The 21,627-nt window shown below is 42.0% G+C and overlaps 1 protein-coding gene across 1 annotated transcript in view; it reads right to left on the bottom strand.

Moving 5' to 3' along the window:
* Positions 1-21,627, bottom strand: part of parvaa (parvin, alpha a) — a 76,125-nt gene that overhangs the window by 40,455 nt on the left and 14,043 nt on the right. The gene's annotated exons all lie outside the window — the stretch shown is intronic.

Raw genomic sequence — 21,627 nt, 5'->3', positions numbered from 1 at the left:
AGGCTGGGGCGATATGATAAAGGGTCAATCCATGTGAAATCACCAGAAGCCTCGCCACTGACCATCTCAGATTTGCTTCATACTTTCTGGGAATATTGTCAGTGTGCCCAATAAATAGTGAACAAAATTTTAGGCTTGTACCTTCATTAGTTTCTGAGATATAGGGGCTTTAAAAAAGGGGCGTGGCCCCAATTTCACTGTTGAAACGCGTGCTACAGAAAACGGACCTAATTTTTTCCATAAGCCATTAAACTATTCATGCAAGATACATGAAATTTTCAAGGATTGTTCTTCAATGCCAGACGCCTTTAAATACTAAAATAGAAAGTTCACAGTTCAATATTTGCCAAGTTATGGTTTGCTGAAAATCATAAAAAAAAAATGTGCTTTGGAGCAACTTTGACACCTCATATCTCTAAATTAAAGCACACCAGATCTTTCAAATTTTCTTATTTATTACTCATGTTATAGTACTCTTTAGGCAACTACAACCCCGATTCCAAAAAAGTTGGGACAAAGTACAAATTGTAAATAAAAACGGAATGCAATAATTTACAAATCTCAAAAACTGATATTGTATTCACAATAGAACATAGACAACATATCAAACGTCGAAAGTGAGACATTTTGAAATTTCATGCCAAATATTGGCTCATTTGAAATTTCACGACAGCAACACATCTCAAAAAAGTTGGGACAGGGGCAATAAGAGGCTGGAAAAGTTAAAGGTACAAAAAAGGAACAGCTGGAGGACCAAATTGCAACTCATTAGGTCAATTGGCAATAGGTCATTAACATGACTGGGTATAAAAAGAGCATCTTGGAGTGGCAGCGGCTCTCAGAAGTAAAGATGGGAAGAGGATCACCAATCCCCCTAATTCTGCGCCGACAAATAGTGGAGCAATATCAGAAAGGAGTTCGACAGTGTAAAATTGCAAAGAGTTTGAACATATCATCATCTACAGTGCATAATATCATCAAAAGATTCAGAGAATCTGGAAGAATCTCTGTGCGTAAGGGTCAAGGCCGGAAAACCATACTGGGTGCCCGTGATCTTCGGGCCCTTAGACGGCACTGCATCACATACAGGTATGCTTCTGTATTGGAAATCACAAAATGGGCTCAGGAATATTTCCAGAGAACATTATCTGTGAACACAATTCACCGTGCCATCCGCCGTTGCCAGCTAAAACTCTATAGTTCAAAGAAGAAGCCGTATCTAAACACGATCCAGAAGCGCAGACGTCTTCTCTGGGCCAAGGCTCATTTAAAATGGACTGCGGCAAAGTGGAAAACTGTTCTGTGGTCAGACGAATCAAAATTTGAAGTTCTTTATGGAAATCAGGGACGCCGTGTCATTCGGACTAAAGAGGAGAAGGACGACCCAAGTTGTTATCAGCGCTCAGTTCAGAAGCCTGCATCTCTGATGGTATGGGGTTGCATTAGTGCGTGTGGCATGGGCAGCTTACACATCTGGAAAGACACCATCAATGCTGAAAGGTATATCCAGGTTCTAGAGCAACATATGCTCCCATCCAGACGACGTCTCTTTCAGGGAAGACCTTGCATTTTCCAACATGACAATGCCAAACCACATACTGCATCAATTACAGCATCATGGCTGCGTAGAAGAAGGGTCCGGGTACTGAACTGGCCAGCCTGCAGTCCAGATCTTTCACCCATAGAAAACATTTGGCGCATCATAAAACGGAAGATACGACAAAAAAGACCCAAGACAGTTGAGCAACTAGAATCCTACATTAGACAAGAATGGGTTAACATTCCTATCCCTAAACTTGAGCAACTTGTCTCCTCAGTCCCCAGACGTTTACAGACTGTTGTAAAGAGAAAAGGGGATGTCTCACAGTGGGAAACATGGCCTTGTCCCAACTTTTTTGAGATGTGGTGTTGTCATGAAATTTAAAATCACCTAATTTTTCTCTTTAAATGATACATTTTCTCAGTTTAAACATTTGATACGTGTCATCTATAGGGTCATTCCATGTCAAATCAACAAGAGGTTATGCTCGACCATCTCAGATTTCAATGAAATTTGGAGGGCTCAGAGATACTATTAAAAGAAGTTAATCCCCAAAACTTGAGCTTTCTATCACTAATAGTTTCAGAGATACAGGCATTTGAACTTTTCGATTTTTTTGTTTTTTTGCTCAAAACATACATATTTCAAAGTGCAATATAATCTTTATTTTGGGCAATTCCATGTAAATGTCAACCTCACCATGCAAAAATAAAGCAACATGTAATACATCAAAACCACTCCCAGAGATATCACCTAGGCCTGTATTTTACAGATGTGAATAAGTTGAACCAATTTGTAACCAACCTAATGCGTCACTGTCAGTCTTTCTTTCTTATAATGTAAACCCCAAGCTAAAATCAACTTTGATCATGTACAATTCTATATTATTGCCACAAGCCACAGAAATGTATGCTAAAATCCACAAAACAGCAAAACAATAGCCATCCTAAATATTATTTAAGAACTTTGATAGTTTTAGCTGATATTTAGAGAGTTTTTCAAAGGGTTATGGTGGTTAAATTGATGATTTTCTAAACATATGCCATGTCTATTTCGCGTCACATCCATAACGGAATTTCGTCACATCCATAACGCTGACTTTTCCTTCCGAAACTCTGCATGAAATACAAAATATTTTAAACAAAGATTTTTTAATATTCACCTTGGACCCCTCTATCAAATGGATATCTCCATTTCGACATTAGGTTTACAATTTCACAGAGTTTGATAAAAATGTACAGTCACCCAAGAAAAGTGATACTTTTTCTGTCACGTCCATAACGCATCTTTTATTGGCATTTCCTGGCATGCCCTAGATGTACTATGGGAATTGTTCTTGTTCTATCACTTCTCCAGTATGGTACAGCCTTAAAATATGCAACACCTGTTTAAATACTGGGAGACAATAAAACATGCACTGGGTCATTTGTTGCCATTTTGAGTTCAAGTGTCACGTCCATAACGCTGGAATTGCTCCTATACAAGATAGAAACCTAAAATTTTGCACAGAGAGACTCAATGTCTTGTACTACAAGCTTCAACTTAGAATTTCAGTGGTCATTGTATATTAGATGGTGATTTTAACAAGGAAATTAAAAAGACAAATTTGTATTTTTTGCATTTTTAACTCATTCTGGAAGCTTGCCTGTGGCAGTAATGCTTAAACTAAGAATGTTATTCAAATCTACACAGACATATCTACCAATTTCAGTTTTACCAAGTCTCCACTATTCCAAGTTTGTCTGTAATAAGGTTTTGAAATTCGCCGATTTCTAAAACATGCCATTTTCAGTAGCAAGAAATCCAATGTGGGATAGCAGTTAGGAACTTGTACATTTTTTTTCAGTAATCCCCAAGACCCTTATTTTATATTTCCAAATTTTTGTTCTGTGTCTCTCAAGTATTTTTAAACTACAGGGGTTTAAAAAATCCATTTTCACCAAATTCGAATTTTTGATATATTTTCATATAACTGATATTTGAGGGTTAATAAATGCTTCAATAAGGCTCAAGTAGGTTAGGAGACATGTTTCTTCCTCAATTTTAAATAAAATTTCAATTAATGCTCAGTATTAATTATTTGTAAATTGATTTTAATCTAAGACTGTGTAACATTAGTAATCAATGACCAGCTATTGTGTCCCAGTCAACAGCCAGCCGTATCAATATCAACATAGCACAATAGGTGACCTTTGATACCAGAACAGGTGGCTCATATCTTATAGTTTTAGAGTCTGTAAACTGCATACTTGTTCAGATAACAACATTATATTGCTTGGATTATATTAAATACATTGTAATGCAGAGCACTGAGAAAATTTACCAATGTTATTAACTGAATGTGTTTCTTTGCAAGGATTGGATATTTTGAATAGTTGACAAGGGAATTTAATTGTAGTTGCTTTCAATTTGAGATCAGTATAAATGAGTTTGTTCTTAGACATCTAGAAATGGCTGAACTTCCTCCCTGTTCTATAGGAATTAGACTAAAGAAAGATTCTGACTGCCATAAACTAACATACAACAGAAATTGTAAGTTAAGTGATTTATATGACAAATGACTGACTTCTTTAGTTTATATTATATATATTTACTGAAAAATGTGAAATGTTCATATATTATTTAGCTTATTTCAAAATGATAATATTTTTAAAACCATATTTCTGTGACATGAACACAAGTAAAATGTTTCCTTATCTATACAAATCATTTAGTTGTATTTATCAGTCCTTAAATCATCAATAAAATGGAAATATCAAAAAGTCGAATTTGGAAAAAATGGATTTTTTAAACACCTGTAGCTCAGAAATACTTGAGAGACACAGAACAAAAACTTGGAAATATAAAATATGGGTCTAGGAGATTACTGAAAAAAATTTACAAGTTCCTAACTGCTATCCCACATTGGAATCCATGCTACTGAAAATGGCATGTTTTAGAAATCGGCGAATTTCAAAACCCTATTACAGACAAACTAGGAATAGTGGAGACTTGGTAAAACCGAAATTGGTAGATATTTCTGTGTAGATTTGAATAACATTCTTAGTTTAAGCATTACTGCCACAGGCAAGCTTCCAGAATGAATTAAAAATGCAAAAAATGCAAATTTGTCTTTTTAATTTCCTTGTTAAAATCACCATCTAATATACAATGACCATTGAAATTCTAAGTTGAAGCTTGTAGTATAAGACATTGAGTCTCTCTGTGCAAAATTTTAGGTTTCTATCTTGCATAATAAAGATTATATTACACTTTGAAATATGTATGTTTTGAGCAAAATGCAAAAAAAAATCAAAAAATTCAAATGCCTGTATCTCTGAAACCATTGGAGATAGGAAGCTCACATTTTGGGGATTAACTTCTTTTAATAGCATCTCTGAGCCCTCCAAATTTCATTGAAATCTGAGATGGTCGAGCATAAATTTGTCAGATATTTTTTGATTTGGCATGGAATGACCCTATATTCTATTCTGAATAAAATATGGAATTTTGAAACTTCCACATCATTGCATTCCGTTTTTATTTACAATTTGTACTTTGTCCCAACTTTTTTGGAATTGGGGTTGTAGGTATGTGTTCAAAAGAAATCAAACTTTCTGATTTATTAGACTTTAAATATATATTAAAAAAAAAAAAAACATTTTGCACCTATAATTCAAATGCATATCACAAATGTCTGACAAGGTATACTATAAAAACAATTATACTACTGGAAAGAGCTTGTTTTGATTAGCAAATGCACAAAATATGAAGTTGGTACCCTAAACCAAACTATACATATTAAGGGATTAAGTACGGCATGTTTTACGATAGACGGAAATGCTGTTTTAAGGCATATAATCTACTAGCAGACAAACTAGCAAAACATCATTTCATTGGCAAACACCAGAGTGGATATTTGAAGAATTATCTGTCAGCGGATGAATGTATTATGCTTTTGGATTTTGCTGAAAACTATTAATTCTGTGTACAGGATTCTGCCCAGGGATACCACTGGGACAACAGCCAATGCACTCTTCATCCATTTGCAGTGTACATTAGAGCAAAGAATGAAGATGGTACAAAAGTAATGAAATGCATCTCTATCTGCATAATAAGTGACTGCCTTAAGCGTGATACAGTGGCCGTGCGTGTATTCTTAAAAGTTCTACCATATGTATGCCATTTACATCCCCAGCTGAAAAAGGTCATTTACTTCAGTGATGGATCAGCAGCCCAATACAAAAACTATAAAAATTTCACAAATCTAATAAAGCATGCAGACGATTTTGGACTTTTGGCAGAATGGCATTTCTTTGTCACTTCTCATGGTAAATCACCCTGTGATGGTATTGGAGGCACTGTAAAGCGGTCAGCAGCTCGAGCTAGCTTACAGGCAGTCACGAGTGATCACATACTAACCCCATCTGATCTGTTTTTGTGGGCAGAAAAACATCAAGAATATCCATTTCATCTGGGTTGGTACAGGGGAAGTTATGGAGAGTGGAAAAGCATTGGAGACAAGATTTTCAAGGTCTGCTACTATTCCTGGAACAGGAGACAACCACTCATTCGTTCCAATCATGTTCAACCAGCTGCAGGTCAGCAGGTGTTCCTAGCTTCATTGTGGATATGAGTGGGAATCGGCCACAAGTAATGCATAAAACCCCTGTTAAATCAGCAGTCTCTCTGGCAGATACAATTCCTGGTAAATATGTTGTATGTTTGTATGACAGACAGTGGTGGATCGGCAACATTCGTGCATTATCAGAGGAGGAACAAGATGTACAAGTAACATTTTATGCATCCTCATGGTCCCTCTCAGACTTACAGCTGGCCCAGGAGAGAGGATAACTGTTGGGTCCCTCTGGTGCATGTCATGAAAATCACTGATGCCCCACTTACATCAACTGGCGGGCAGTATAAACTTCCATCTGATGTGGAAAAGCAAATCAATACACTGTTTAAGCTCTTCAAATAAAGTATTTTTAAGGTTGTTATTTTTCCTACACTTTAGGTTTGTAATTGTAATATGCCTTAAAACAGCATTTCCGTCTATCGTAAAACATGCTGCACTCGATACCTTAATATTTATAGTTTGGTTTAGGCTACCAACTTCATATTTTGTGCATTTGCTAATCAAAACAAGCTCTTTCCAGTGGCATAATTGTTTTTATAGTAGACCTTGTCATATATTTGCAATATGCATTTGAATTATAGGCGCCAAATGTTTTATTTTTAAAGCCTAATAAATCAGAAAGTTTGATGTCTTTTGAACACATACCTAATTGCCTAAAGAGTACTTTAACATGAGTAATAAATAAGAAAATTTGAAAGATCTGGTGTGCTTTAATTTAGAGATATGGGGCGTCAAAGTTGCTCCAAAGCACATTTTTTTATGATTTTCAGCAAGCCATAACTTGGCAAATATTGAACCGTCAACTTTCTATTTTAGTATTTAAAGGCGTCTGGCATTGAAGAACAATCCTTAAAAATTTCATGCATCTTGCATGAATAGTTTAAAAGTAATGACTTATGGAAATTAGGTCCGTTTTCTGTAGCATGCGTTTCAACAGTAAAATTGGGGCCACACCCCTTTTTTTAAGCCCCTATATCTCAGAAACTAATGAAGGTACAAGCCTAAAATTTTGCTCACTATTTATTGGGCACACTGACAATATTTCCAGAAAGTATGAAGCAAATCTGGGCGGCACGGTGGCGTAGTGGTTAGCGCTGTCGCCTCACAGCAAGAAGGTCCTGGGTTCGAGCCCCGTGGCCAGCGAGGGCCTTTCTGTGTGGAGTTTGCATGTTCTCCCCGTGTCTGCGTTGGTTTCCTCCGGGTGCTCCGGTTTCCCCCACAGTCCAAAGACATGCAGGTTAGGTTAACTGGTGACTCTAAATTGACCGTAGGTGTGAATGTGAGTGTGAATGGTTGTCTGTGTCTATGTGTCAGCCCTGTGATGACCTGGCGACTTGTCCAGGGTGTACCCCGCCTTTCACCCGTAGTCAGCTGGGATAGGCTCCAGCTTGCCTGCGACCCTGTAGAAGGATAAAGCGGCTACAGATAATGAGATGAGATGAGGCAAATCTGAGATGGTCAGTGGCGAACATTTTTCTAAATCTGGTGATTTGGGGCAGAATTACCCTAAAGAAATATACACATCACGATTCTCAAAGACATTTCTATGATATCCGATATAGACCTGAGAATAATTAAAAAAAAAAAAAAAAAAAAAAACACACACACCACCTGTCTGATGACCCTTTATTTAAAGCTGACAATTTTTTTTTTTTACCGTTTAGAAATTTTAAAAGTGCCCTTCCACCAAAAACGTTTAACCTCCTAGGGCCTAGCGGTCACATACGTGGACAGCACTTTTTAGAAATTCAGAACAAGAATCCACATATGTGGACATACTTTTTCTCAAAAAGTACATCTTATCAAAGATGATGCTTAGTTTTTATTCTAATCAGGTTCTAATAAGCCCAAATAGCAAAAAGAAATAAAAAATGCATGTAAAAAAACCCAGCTTGGGTCTTAGGAGGTTAATACTGGCTCTTTTTGAAATACCATAGTTCACTCCGAGTTGCATATGCATGCTGCATGTGAAAATGTAATTCTACTCCCATTCCCTGTATTAGCTTATGAAAGAAAATAGTCGGAAAAACGAGCGAATCTGAAAAAGCCCTACGAACTTGCGTCACTTCGAAAATTAGTATTCATGGCCTCGCCCACCTTGGCTTGCGACCGCCCACGGGAAGAAAGTTCGGATTTAAGCGCGAGGAGAGATAGCAGAGCCCATCTCGTCAGTAGCTAACGAAGAGGACCTAACAGCAAGCTGAAAACATGTCTGAACAAGTTCGTGCCCGTGTTATTTGTGGCAGTAACACATCAACGTTGCATTTCTTGCCCAAGATAGAAGAGGTGAAGAAGAAATGGTTGGAATTTATCTTTGGAACACCACCAGCGAAGTACAATGCAGTGTTAGTACTGTGTTCTGATCATTTCAACCATAGTGACTTTTCAAACTTCGGTGCCTTCAGTAGTGGTTCTATTTCCTTCACTCCAGACCGCCAGGGCGGTGCTGAAAGCACTAGTGGAAGGATCTTTGCATCTGCGCGTTTCGAGAGTCGCATACAAAAGTTGTCATCTCATGACGTATGACGTGCCTGCCTATATAAGGCAACATCCCACGTCATTTGGCCTCTTCTTTTTTCTCGCATTGGAATCGCATCTTTTCTACTGGAATTCTGTGTGTGCTATCAGTTAACTGTGGGAATACCTGCGACAATCTACAGTGCAGCTCGTGACTGAAGAGGACTTCAGTGGGACTCGACTCCACGCGAGCTGTTTGGTCGCGAAGGTAACTTGTTTTATGCATCGATAGTCACTGAATCTTGGCTGCCAAGTTTTCAGGGGCGGCTATTATATCGGTCTTGTCACAAACTGCTCGGTTGCCGGCAGGTTTGTCAGTGTTGAGCGAGTTAGCGAATTTGTTGCCAATAACGTTAACGTGTACTTACAACTATACGTGAGCATCGGTTTTCTGGTTGCTAGTAAATTGTTGTCTGTAGCGGTAAAGTTGCGCTTGCGAACTCGCTAGCCTTGGTTGCCAGGCTAGAAAGCAGTGCTACACCTTGCTTCTTTTCTAAAAAAAAAAAAATTGCGGGTGAGTAGACACTGAGATGGATTCAGTGAGGTGTTCCACTTGCCCCAATCTAATGGAGGTGCTGGATGCACATGATCGCTGCGCGGAGTGCCTTGGCATGCAACATCTAAGGGAGGCAATGTCTGATCCATGCCCTTCCTGTGCGTTAATGTCGCTTACTGTTAGACAGGTGCGGTTGGCTGGTATGGAACGTGCGTCTAACAGTTTTCTGCTCTCGGATTCTCAGACACAGCGTAAGCTTTCACCACCAGTGCATGCAAAACAGCGCAAAAAATCTAAGTCTTCTGAGTTAGAGCGTAAAGTGGAACTGCTCTCATCTACAGTGGAGTGTCTGCTGCCTCTGCTTGCAAGGCCCCCCACCTACAGCAGGGACACAGGTAGGTACTGTAGAGGAACAGCCTGCACCGCCTGCCTCCTTGTCACCCGTTGGCTCATGTTCTCAGCCACCTGACCAAGAGGAAGTGATGCCTGTGGCTGCCTCAGACACCTTTTTCAGTCAGCTTTCTTCCTCGGCGCAGCCACCAAGCGAAGTCCTGCCAGGTGTTGAGCCCTGTGATTCGGGCAGTGATGTTACCTCTGGGCGATCTGGGGAGTCTGCCTCAGTGGTGGGTTCGGTGGAGGCCACATTGAAGGCTTTGCTTGCACGTTTGCAGTTGGACACCCCAGCGCCCCCTACCGGATCTGAGAACATGTTCCTGCGCCATGTTCAGCGTGCCTCTCTGGTAATTCCACAGTGTCGTGACTTTACTTCTGTGGTGGCCTCTGCCCTGGAGGCTGCTACGAAACCTGCCCGTCCAGACCAGGTGTCTCGCATGCTTGCGGCGATGCAGGACCCCGGTGCTGTTGGCTTGGGTAGCATGCCAGTAGTCGAATCAAGCATTGCTTCGCTCATTGTGTCTCCCGATGAAGAACTTCAGGAGCAGGTGCGTTGCCCTAAGGCCGAGTGCCGCTGCACAGATGAGCTACTTTCTCGTGCTTACAACTCTACTGCCTTTCTTGGCAGGGTGTCTAACTTGCTGGCACACATGCTTGTTATGCTGCACTCGACACTCAACACATCATCGGCAGACCCACTGGCAGCTGAGGTACTGGAACTTGCACTGCAGGCTATGGGTGTCATTGCCAACCAGTGTGGCACTACCTTGGGCACCTTGCTGCAAGCCCGTCGACAAGTGTGGCTGGCTCAATCGCCTCTGCCAGAAGTATGCAGGAACAACCTGAGGCACCTCCCACTGGCACCTGGACAGGTCTTTGGGCCAGCAGCACAAGAGGCCCTTGACAGACATGTCTGTTACAGAGTCTCGCTCCCGTCATGTGGGCGTAGCACCTACCTTCAGAGCTCCGCCAAACCCTTCTGCCTCACGCTTTAGACATGTGGCCCCTAGAGCTGCACAAAGGTCTCCCCATCGACCCCAGCAGCAGGCCCCCCAATCCCCCCTCGGCCAGGCAGGGTGGCACTCAGCCACACATGAGTTTTCGCCATTTTCGACAGACAGGTCCTCCCCGCCGTCGTCGCCCCCCCCATCCCTTCCGAAAAACGTAGACAGGGCCACTGACGGGTCAGGGCCAGTGGCAGGAGTTTTTACAGGCAGCCAGCTAGCGCGTTGGCGCAAAATAACAACCAACCAATGGCTACTCACCACCCTTTCAGAAGGGTACCACCTGCAATTCCGCCGCTGGCCACCAATGCATTCGGGTGTGAGGCAGACAGTTATAACCAATCCAAGACAGGCAGAAGCCTTGTCGAGAGAAGTTCAGTTGTTGCCACAAAAAGGAGCCATAGAGATGGTCGACCCCATTGTTCACCCAGGGGGTTTCTTTTCAGTTTATTTTCTCGTTCCAAAGAAAGACGACGGGTTCAGGCTGATTTTAGATTTAAGAAGGTTAAACCGTTTCTTGAAGGTGCTTCCTTTTCGAATGCTACGAACAACAGATGTACTGCAAGCAGTCACAAACCAGGACTGGTTTGTGACCGTAGATCTCGAGGACGCCTATTTTCACATATCCATTGCCGCGGACCACAGGTGCTTCCTTCATTTTTCATTCATGGGAAAGATTTTTCAGTTCAGAGATCTCCCCTTTGGACTTTCTCTGGCGCCAAGGGTGTTCTCGAAATGCGTCCAAGTAGCACTAGAACCCCTTCAGAAGGAGGGCATAAGAGTGCTCCCTTACTTGGACAACTGGCTTCTTTGTGCAGCATTGCCCGAACAGGCCAGGGAACATGCTCACCGGTTGCTACTACACATTACGGCTCTGGGGTTCAGGGTGAACCAAAGGAAGTGCAAACTGGTCCCAGTCCAGGCAACACGTTTCATCGGCCTTGCCCTGGATTCGAACATTATGCTGGCCAGTCCCACGCCAGACAGAATAAGTTCAATTCTCACTGGCGTGAACCACCTTCGTGTCGGGGGAACTCAGCGTTACGTTTCTCTCCTTCAGCTGTTGGGGAAACTCACAGCGGCCTCAGTAGTCATTCCTCTGGGTCTTCTGTGGCTAAGGGCTTTTCAGAGATGGCTTCTTCAACTGCGCCTGTGTCCAGTGTGAGACAGGCACATGAGGGTGAGAATAACACGCCGTTGCATGCTCACGCTAAGACCTTGGTCCCAGGCACACTTTCTCACTCGTTGAGTTCCACTTGGTCCCCCACCAGGACGGTGGGAGGTTATCCGGACAGATGCTTCCCTCATGGGTTGGGGTGGAGTCTGGCGTCAGCAAGGTGTGAACGGCACCTGGCCTGCTCCGTGGCGCACGTCCCACATCAACACACTGGAGTTGATGGCGGTGTTTCTGACGTTGCGCCACTTTCAGGAAGTGCTGCGGGGCAAACATGTATTGGTACGTACAGACAATGTGGCAACTGTTTTCTATATCAATCATCGGGGGTCACAAGGTCTGTAGCTGCGCTTCAGGTGGCTCACAGTCTCCTAGTATGGGCTCAGGACAACCTCCTTTCCATAACAGCATCTTATCTACCTGGACGCCTAAACAGTGTGGCAGATGCTCTGTCACGTGGCAAGGTGTCTCAAGGGGATTGGAAACTGCATCCAGACACGGTGGAACAGATCTGGAAAACCTATGGGAGAGCAACTGTGGACCTGTTTGCGAGCAGTCAGACAACTCATTGTCCGACATGGTTTTCCCTGGGAGAAGAAACGGCAGCATTGGGCCAGGATGCTCTGGCCCATGAATGGCCGAGGGCCATCCTTTATGCCTTTCCCCCTCTACCACTGTTGTGGAGGACTCTCTGCCGTGTGCACAATCACAGTCACCATGTGCTATTGATAGCTCCTCATTGGCCATCCAGGCCATGGTTCCAGCTCCTGCTGTCACTACTAGTGGGACCCCCTTGTCAGCTGCCCAGCAGGCCCGACTTGCTGATACAGATGGAGGGCAGGATTCAACACCCATGTCCCGTACAGCTGAAGCTCTGGGTGTGGCCCTTGGGGCCCCGGGGCTACTACTGAAGTGCTCAGAAGGGACCAGGAACACTGTGGTGAACGCACGCGCAGAATCTACCCGACGCTTGTATGCAGGCAAGTGGAAGGTGTTCTGTGATTGGTGTGCAGAACGCAACATCGACCCCCTAAGCTGCTCTGTTCCACAGACTTTAGATTTCCTGCAGCACCTTTTAGAGCTTGGCAGGGCTGCATCTACACTTAAGGTGTATGTTGCAGCACTAACAGCCCACCGTTCAGAGGTTGGAGGTGTTTCACTTGGGTCCCACCAGCTGGTGGTAGCCTTTTTGAGAGGGGCAGTTCGTCTTAATCCTCCTCGTTTTGTGCGGAGTCCGTCATGGGATCTGAACACTGTGCTCGAATCCCTTTGCTTGCCTCCTTATGAGCCCCTGGCAGCAGCTGACATTAAGTGGCTATCTGTTAAAACAGCTTTTCTCCTTGCCATCACAACAGCCGGGCGTGTGAGTGAGCTACATGCCCTCTCAGTGAGTACTGTTTGTCTTCATTGGGGCCCTGTGTTTGACAGTGTTTCATTGTGGCCTAACCCAGCTTTCCTCCCGAAAGTCTTATCTCCCCAGTTTAGCAACCAGCCGATTTTGCTGACTGCTATACCGGCGGACAGGACGGACTTGCGTGCTGAGTTGTGCCCTGTCAGGGCTCTGAGGCTTTATTTTGATAGGACGGCAGCCTTTTGTACGACAGACCAATTGTTTGTTTGTTTTGGTGGCGCTCCGAGATGAAGGCCTCTGTCCAAGCAGCGGCTCTCCCGTTGGGTTGTGGAGGCAATCACCCATGCCTATGAATCTATGGGACGTACTGTGCCGTCTCCTGTCCGCTGCCATTCGACGCATGCTCAGGCAACATCATGGGCAGCTCTCCGGGGTGTACCACTCTCTGACATTTGTGCTGCTGCAACTTGGTCCAATACATGTACATTTGCCCAGTACTACAGGCTAAATGTTGCGTCCATGCCATTGCTGTGTGCAGCTGTTCTTCCAGAAGGTGGTGATGCTCTTCTGAATTCCTCGTGACTGGGTTGGTATTCGTCTTCCACTAGTGCTTTCAGCACCGCCCTGGCGGTCTGGAGTGAAGGAAATAGAACGCTGGTTACGAATGTAACCGTGGTTCTATGACTAAGTGGAAGACCGCCAGGGTCTTTGGTCACTCGGATTGCGCGAGAATGATCTTGAGGCCAAATGACGTGGGATGTTGCCTTATATAGGCAGGCACGTCATACGTCATGAGATGACAACTTTTGTATGCGACTCTTGAAACGCGCGGATGCAAAGATCCTTCCAATAGTGCTTTCAGCACCGCCCTGGCGGTCTTCCACTTAGTCATAGAACCACGGTTACATTTGTAGCCAGCGTTTTGCTTCGAGGTTGTTTTTAATCCCTGGATCTGTACCGTCAAGACACTTGACCACCAGCTCACAAGCTGCAAGTAAAACATGAACTTTTTGTTTGAAGGTTTTTGTTTCAAAATAGCATGTTCATATTCTCCACGTTAGCATGCACGACATGGTCACAAGCTAGGCAGGGATGAGAGTTTTCCGCTTTTTCTGAGTAAAAAACGACCTTTTTATATTATGCCAAATCTGTTGAGATTTTTTTTAAATTAATTTCGGGGGTTGGGGTGTGTTCCTTCATGCTGTTCAAACTTTATTAACTCCAACGATGTTTACACATTATTTGTAAGTCGCCATCTTTAGTCTCGTTTAAATCTCGTTGAATGTGATGTAAAATTCATGTTATCTACATTGTTATTGGTCAAAACATCGACGTCGAGACCATAATTGTTGGTTCGAACAAATATGAAAAACATGTGCGTATCGAGCTGTGGGGTGACTTTATGGAACAGACTGGAGACAGAAATAAAACAAAGTGCAAATATAAATCTGTTTAAAAAAGGTACAAAAAATATTTTTAAACAAGTATATAGAAGAGGAAGTCTGTTAACGGAGGATGATGAGGGATAAATAGAATAGGGTTGATTGTTATATTAGAACTAACTTAGTATATGGTATATATGGTATATATTTATTTATGGGGATAGTTTATATATTTATATTTACAGGGATAGGTATGTAGTAGATATTTATTTTTGTAATTATATATTTATATAGATATTTATGAAGTGTATATATGGTATGTAGTATATATTTATTTTTGTAATTATATATTTATATAGATATTTATGAAGTGTATATATGGTATGTAGTATATATTTTTGTAATTATATATTTATATAGATATTCATGAAGTGTATATATGATATGTAGTATATATTTATTTTTGTAATTATATATTTATATAGATATTTATGAAGTGTATATATGGTATGTAGTATATATTTTTGTAATTATATATTTATATAGATATTTATGAAGTGTATATATGGTATGTAGTATATATTTTTGCAATTATATATTTATATAGATATTTATGAAGTGTATATATGGTATGTAGTATATATTTATTTTTGTAATTATATATTTATATAGATATTTATGAAGTGTATATATGGTATGTAGTATATATTTTTGTAATTATATATTTATATAGATATTTATGAAGTGTATATATGGTATGTAGTATATATTTTTGTAATTATATATTTATATAGATATTTATGAAGTGTATATATGGTATGTAGTATATATTTTTGTAAGTATATATTTATATAGATATTCATGAAGTGTATATATGGTATGTAGTATATATTTATTTTTGTAATTATATATTTATATAGATATTTATGAAGTGTATATATGGTATATATTTTTATAGGTGTATTAATGTAGTTTGGATTTCAGGGTAGTTAAAAAGGGGTGGGAAATTAAAAAAGTATTGGACTTCTTCCCACTCCTTTTTCGAACAATGTGCGGTGTTTTGTAGTGTCTTAGCTCTTTATGTTATTTTATTTATTTTTTTAATTTCTCGTTTTCTTTCTTTTGTATGTACAAATAGTTACATACATTTTTTATACATGTTCGAAATAAATACATTCATTCATAATAGCCAATCAAAACAGTTTTTACAAAGACACCCACATCCGCTTGTTCTGACCCACTGGAGGTAGCATCACAGTGCTGTTAGCCAATCAGAGGTAACACGTTTACGTCATGAATATTAAATGAATAAGAGCTGAAATCCTGTCGTTCTCCCGCCACCCACTCCTCCAGCAAACTAGAACAGCCTGAAACAGGAGAACCACAGCATTTTTTTTTTTTAACCAAAACCGGCTCACAGGGCATTCATTCATTCATACTAGAGACCACCGCACAATTAATGAAAAAACGATGCAATGACACCTTTAATATCAAATCAGCTGCTTTGGATCAGTTTGTAATTATTAAAAAAAAATGATTAAGCAAACATAGGACCAAAAAAGGGGCGGCACAGTGGTGTAGTGGTTAGCGCTGTCGCCTCACAGCAAGAAGGTCCTGGGTTCGAGCCCCGGGGCCGGCGAGGGCCTTTCTGTGCGGAGTTTGCATGTTCTCCCCGTGTCCGCGTGGGTTTCCTCCGGGTGCTCCGGTTTCCCCCACAGTCCAAAGACATGCAGGTTAGGTTAACTGGTGACTCTAAATTGACCGTAGGTGTGAATGTGAGTGTGAATGGTTGTCTGTGTCTATGTGTCAGCCCTGTGATGACCTGGCGACTTGTCCAGGGTGTACCCCGCCTTTCGCCCGTAGTCAGCTGGGATAGGCTCCAGCTTGCCTGCGACCCTGTAGAAGGATAAAGCGGCTACAGATAATGAGATGAGATGAGGACCAAAAAAAAAAAAAAAAAAGCATATTGTGACACTGTGTATAGAGGATATTACACGGTTGCGTGAAGATATGAAGTTTATCTTCAAGTGGTGAATTTATATATTCATAAGTGAGTGAAGCGAATGACTGATACATTTTTCAAGACAAGAAGATAAACTTCATATCTTCACACCACCATGTATATGAACATACACACAAAACCAAGCTAATCAAAAGAATTTTAATGTTGAACCTGTTCACCATTTTGATATCGCACGCCTCGTCAGCAGGAAAACACTGGGAGTGACGTCATCGGAGTGAAATATTGAGAATTGTTATCCATACAGGACACTTTTTCGATGGAATAAAAACGTGTTCTATTCCCTTCTGGAGGGTTTCATTCATTTGGTTTGATAGCATGCAATATTGTTAGCATATTGTTTATCCTACATTTTACATCACTCTATCCAATGGAGAATGAGTGTTGAATATGGTTTACATGGTTGTCAAGACAACATGACATCACACGCTGGAGACGTAAAACTTCCACGTTAGCGATTGAGAGACTGGGACAATTGGTCAACAAACATGGCTGCTTCGTTAAAGACGAAAGATTTTGAGAGAATAAGACGTGTCGAGCGCCCGAAAGGAATATGTAGAATAATAATAATAATAATAATATTATTACTGGCTGGCTTTTTTTCATGGTCCATCAGATATATTCCATTCAGCTACTCGTTTTCGTCTCATTCAGTATCATGCTAACTGAATGGAATATATCTGATATACCACTCAGCACCAGCCAATATTATTTAAAATGTGTCACTCAGGCTACGTTCACACTGCAGGCTGAAGTGACTCAAATCCGATCTTTTCGCCCATATGTGACCTGTATCCGATCTTTTATTGACAATATGAACGACACAGATCCGATTTTTTCAAATCCGACCCAGGCCGTTTGGATATGTGGTCCTAATTCCGATCCCTATCCGCTCTTTTCATATGCGACTTCAGTCTGAACCGCCAGGTCGCATTCATCCGACTTACACGTCATCAACAAGCCACAAACGTCACTATTCTGCGCTGAAGTAGGCGGCGGGTCTCTCAAAAAAAGTTACAACAACATGGCGCATAATCACGGGCGCAGATAGAGGGTGGGACTCGTCCCACCCAGATTTAAATTCACCTCGTTCGGTCCCCCCCACTTATAGGGAGGAAAAAACGTCTATGCTGTCTTTCTTTGCATAAGGCAAACCTCACGGAAAAATCAAAAGACTAATTACCATTCGGTTTATTGAGGTGCACAGCAGTGTATACATAGTTGCAACAACTCACATAAAACAAAAAGACTGATATTCGGTTGGTTGAGCTGCGCAGACTGCACAGGTTGCGAGCTCGAGCTTGGTTGCTATGGTAACCCACAACAAGTTTGACAGGCATATCGGGGTTGGGGTTGGTTTGCTGGCAGCTTTGTCCCCCCCAGTTTTTTGTCCCCCCCAGTTCAAAAAACGTATCTGCGCCCCTGCGCATGACATCAATGCGAGGGACACTTCGGGCTGTGAAGGTTCTGAATCTTCTCAATGGAAGGACGCAGAGGTTAGGGAGCTGATTTCCATTTGGGGGGATGCAGCTATTCAAGCTAGATTGGATGGGTCATACCGCAACCGGGCGGTTTTACTTCCGTAAACACTGGCCATGCTTACTGCGTGTGACGTCGTCGTATCCTGCAATGCGCATGCGGAACACTTTTAGGTCGCTTTTCGTTCATACTGAGGATCACATACAAGTCGCATATATTTGTTAATGTGAACGACCTCACAAAAAAATCGGATTTCACAAAAAAATCGGAATTGAGCATTAAGCCTTGCAGTGTGAACATAGCGTCAGATCTACGATGCATTTCGTATGAAGATATCTTCAAGCCAGCGTGTTATTTTCTTTTAATTATATCGACACACAGTCCCCAAATTTATCAAAACAACTCATCGAGTTCCTCACGAGTGACATACTGTATAGAGATTTAAGTCACAGTTTTGGTTCTCCATGTCCCAGACGGAGCTTGGATTAAAAAAGAAAATAAAAATACGAGTGGTGTGTATTCCACTAAAAACACTCGGGTCCATATAATATATCACGATATTGATATCTTCTCACATCACCCAGCCCTATTCAGACATGCCCCTGAGTTCACGGTGACAGCCTGATGGGTAGATTTACAGCCTCCGAGAAACTCCTTTAACACTTGCCCTAATGACGTACTGAACTTTATCCCGCCTTCTATCATCCCAACAGCGGCGCCAAAATGCCATACAGAGCACTAGACAGGTCACGTCACGTCACTTTGTCGTCATGACAACAACTCAAGCAGCAACATGACCGGATTATAATAAACCACCTGCTGTACGGAGCACTGAAATATTATTCTGCAACAAACAAACAGAGGATGTAATGAACACAAACGCCCCTCATCGTGAGATCTCCTGTACAGGGTGTCCGAGAGTCACGAACCGATCCTCAACATGACACCATAAAGCAGCTGAGGAAATGCCCAAGAGTCAACAGGAAGACCATTTTTATAAATACTATTTGATGCAGTTCTCTAATCAGCCGATCCCTTGTGTGACAGCAGCACGATGTATCAAATCACGCAGATCCAAATCAAGAGCTTCAGTTAATGTTCAAACATCCGAATGGGAAAAATTGTGATCTCACAGTGAAGTGTGACGTTCCCTCACTGTGGCATGGGTGTTGGTTTGAGCCAGATGAGTATTTTTGGTTTGAGCATTTCAGAAACTGCTCCTGATCTCCTCCTGGGGTTTTCACACACAACAGTCTCTGGAGTTGATACAGAATGGTGCGAAAAACAAAAAACAAAATCATCGAGTGAGTGAGTGAGTGAGTGAGAGTTCTCTGGGTGGAAACAAAAACGCCTTGTTGATAAGAGAGGTCAGAGGAAAATGGCCAGATTGGTTCGAGCTTTTTTGCCAGGAATAATATAGCAACTCATATAATCACTCTTTTCAACCGTGGTGAGCAGAAAAGCATCTCAGCATGCAACAGCAGACAGAAGAGCACATTGGGTTCTGCTCCTGCAGCCAAGAACAAAAATCTTAAGGCCTCTGCATGCTCTTGCGACAAGGCTTTCGCAGATAGCTTTTCGCAGACAGTTGTAATTTATCGTTGAGCGGGGAGTAATAGGCGTGCGCGATGTTATTCACCGGCACAACGCAAGGGGGCGCAAAGTCGCTAGGAGTAGTTGGTGGGTGTGGTTAGTGGAGTGTTTATCCTCCGGTTACTTATAATGACTAGAACTTTTTTTTTTTTATAATGACTAGAACTGGAGTCGTATAGATGTACGTACTTCCTCAATCAACCGCTCTTCATGCTGCTCCATCTTCGCTCGTGTTTTTAAAAATGCCGGTTGTGAAAACAAAACAAACCAGAAAAGTAGGGAAGCGGAAGTGCGTGTACAGCGGACCAATCAGAGCCCTCTTGTCTGCGGCGCTGTCTGCGAGGCTTCTGCGGTGGTCACAATTTTTGGGAGGTGCGCGCAGAGTGTCTGTGAAGGTGGGGGGGCTACGCAGACACTGTCTGCGACACCGTCTGCGAGGACTGGGTTGTCAGCATAAACTGGCCTTTAGAATCAAGAAGAAGTTCCTATTAAAGTGGCCGGTGAGGATAGTTTCTCTTTCACTGGTTCCTGGCACAGTGTATAGCAGGGGTGGGCAATTATTTTTTCCGTGGGGCCACATGAGAAACAGAAAATTTTGTGGAGGGCCGGACCATAAGGCTGAACTAAATTCTGCATAATATTAATTGTATTTCTTTATATAAAGCAGTAAATAACATTGTTTTTACAAGCTGCTAAGACTGGTAAGAGTATGGAAAAAACGAGGTTGCCTTACAAAAAATATGTCATTTATTCAATCAAATTTCCCAAAACAATGGTTAACAAAATGTGAACGTTTGTACCATTTTTTTCAGTCACATTCACCCCAAAACACAATAAAGACATCACAATATTGTCTTTCTACTCCAAATATCAAGCAAGATACATCATATTATAATAATGATGCCCACATTTGTAGTCTAATCACCTCATTTGGTGTTTTTTATTTGTTCAGTGAGAGAAATCTAGTCTCTGTTGGTCTTTAAAGGAACGGTCCACCATACTTCCATAATGAAATATGCTTTTATCTGAATTGAGACGAGCTGCTCCGTACCTCTCCGAGCTTTGCGCGACCTCCCAGTCAGTCAGACGCAGTCAGACGCGCTGTCACTCCTGTTAGCAATGTAGCTAGGCTCAGCATGGCCAATGGTATTTTTTGGGGCTGTAGTTAGATGCGACCAAACTCTTCCGCGTTTTTCCTGTTTACATAAGTTTATATGACCAGTGATATGAAACAAGTTCAGTTACACAAATTGAAACGTAGCGATTTTCTATGCTATGGAAAGTCCGCACTATAATGACAGGCGTACTAACACCTTCTGCACGCTTCGGCAGCGCATTGATACGGAGCTCAGATGTCAATGCGCTGCTGAAGCGCGCAGAAGGTGTTAGTACACCTGTCATTATAGTGCGGACTTTCCATAGCATAGAAAATCGCTACGTTTCAATTTGTGTAACTGAACTTGTTTCATATCACTGGTCATATAAACTTATGTAAACAGGAAAAACGCGGAAGAGTTTGGTCGCATCTAACTACAGCCCCAAAAAATACCATTGGCCATGCTGAGCCTAGCTACATTGCTAACAGGAGTGACAGCACGTCTGACTGCATCTGACTGACTGGGAGGTCGCGCAAAGCTCGGAGAGGTACGGAGCAGCTCGTCTCAATTCAGATAAGAGCATATTTCATTATGGAAGTACGGTGGACTGTTCCTTTAACGAGTGCATCAAAGTCAGGTTGAATGCCTGAGGTGGAGATGCGAAGCACAGCTGACAGGTGATCATCAGTCGATTCGGTGTAGGTATCAGATCTACAGATCGGCTCGGGCTCCGGCGCCTGCTGGTGACGTCACACGATGTGATTGGCTGGACCGTTTGAAGGATGACGTACAAGTTTGTGGTTGGTCTGGACAAATTACGGAAGTAGTTATCGCGGGATTAGGTTTCGTGGGATTTCAGGTCATGTTCATGTCGCGCGCATTGCGTTTTTGTTGAACACAACTTCAAAATAAAAGCAATGCACATTCAGTCCATGCATGAGGTAAAATTAGAAAATACGTTTA

This window comes from Neoarius graeffei, chromosome 8 (genome assembly GCF_027579695.1).
Source record: "Neoarius graeffei isolate fNeoGra1 chromosome 8, fNeoGra1.pri, whole genome shotgun sequence".
NCBI classification, from domain to species: domain Eukaryota; kingdom Metazoa; phylum Chordata; class Actinopteri; order Siluriformes; family Ariidae; genus Neoarius; species Neoarius graeffei.
The sequence above is the reverse complement of the archived record's forward strand: the minus strand, read 5'-3'. Positions and strand labels throughout refer to the sequence as shown.